This window comes from Sinocyclocheilus anshuiensis, unplaced genomic scaffold (assembly GCF_001515605.1).
Source record: "Sinocyclocheilus anshuiensis isolate Anshui unplaced genomic scaffold, SAMN03320099.WGS_v1.1 scaffold1052, whole genome shotgun sequence".
Classification (NCBI taxonomy): Eukaryota; Metazoa; Chordata; class Actinopteri; order Cypriniformes; family Cyprinidae; genus Sinocyclocheilus; species Sinocyclocheilus anshuiensis.
Genome location: NW_015549556.1, coordinates 1,752,042 through 1,753,002, shown reverse-complemented (window position 1 = coordinate 1,753,002; position 961 = coordinate 1,752,042).

Sequence of the window (961 nt, the reverse complement as noted above, 5' to 3'; positions counted from 1 at the left end):
CAACCCCAGTTTATCCCCTGCGTATGTCATGAATACATATTCAATATACAACTATGTTATCACTTATCTATATGCACTTGAATCTGGATTCTATTAGTTTCCTAAAAAAAACTCAGGATCGATTGTATAAAATAATTACCAGCAACCCATTGTAAAAACCAAGCAGGCTCACAGTAAAATTGCCTTGATTCAAACTGCCACAATCGCCAAGTTAACAGCAACGTATCATTACTCAAGTTTCCCGAATGCCACTTGATCAAACGCACATTTGCATTTCAAAGTGACACATTTTTTTGTGCCTCGTAAAGAACATAAAATCACATCTGCCTTCAGATAAATAGATGTCAGTATAAAAGCACATGAGAAATGAGACAGAAGAGAGACGGCGAGAGAACGAGCGGGCTGAAAATGCAGCTATTCATATTTTATATCCTTTACAGTGCATTACCAAACACTTTAAACACTTCACAGCTGTGCAGTTGTAACGAATTCAGTCCACTGAAGGCGAGTGGAAGTGAGAACCCAAGTGCAGTTTATTTACAGTGTGATCCAAACATCCAAACAATAATCTGTGACTTGACTTGAACAGACTTGACTTGACTAGGCATGAAAAGACTTGACGAGTCATGAACAGACTAGACTCACCGACAGCGGGTTACAACATCAATAGACGACGAAGACTATGGGAACATGATGGCTACTTATATCAGACAAAGAGGGTCACATGACAAGAACAAACCAATGGGAAACAAGACACATGACTAAGACAACCAATCAGAACATGACACAATGAACAGAGGAACCAATGGCATGAATATATGAGGGTAAGGGAAGCATGACACAAACAGGGACCATGATTAAACTCCAAAATAAAAGACATGAAACCATGAACAAGAAACACACCCAAAACACCACATTACATATCCCTCCCTCTAAGGGCGGCTCCAGACGCCCAAACAAA